General features: G+C 29.9%; 1 long non-coding RNA gene across 1 annotated transcript in view; it reads right to left on the reverse strand.

Annotated features, from left to right (window-relative positions):
• Positions 1-358, reverse strand: part of LOC107579897 (uncharacterized) — a 2974-nt gene continuing 2616 nt past the window's right edge. The window contains exon 4 of the long non-coding RNA XR_001608549.1: positions 1-42. This is a non-coding gene — a long non-coding RNA (uncharacterized lncRNA). The remainder of the gene's footprint in view (positions 43-358) is intronic.

Below are 358 nucleotides of genomic sequence, written 5' to 3' on the forward strand. Positions count from 1 at the left end.
AGGCACTGACTGGGACATGGGCAGCTTCTTTGGAAATTGTTGCTGTTTAATAAACAAGAAAGACAATAATTCATGTGCAGTCAATAGGAAGAGACATTCACAACCCATTTTCCGAGAAATACTTACACATGCTTTTGTGAATCATGTTGTTCACTTGTGAATCACACTGGTATATAAATATATATATAGGACCCTATGAAATCAGTTTGATTTTTTTCCAAATCCCTTTTTGTTTTTTTTCCAGATTCAGTTTTTTTTTTTTCATTTTAATTTTTCTGGATTCCATTTTTTTTTCTGTTTTAATTTTTCTGGACTCTCTTTTTAATGGTTAAATTACATTTTATCAATCAAAAATGTC

This window comes from Sinocyclocheilus grahami, unplaced genomic scaffold (assembly GCF_001515645.1).
Source record: "Sinocyclocheilus grahami isolate Dianchi unplaced genomic scaffold, SAMN03320097.WGS_v1.1 scaffold21379.1, whole genome shotgun sequence".
Taxonomy (NCBI): domain Eukaryota; kingdom Metazoa; phylum Chordata; class Actinopteri; order Cypriniformes; family Cyprinidae; genus Sinocyclocheilus; species Sinocyclocheilus grahami.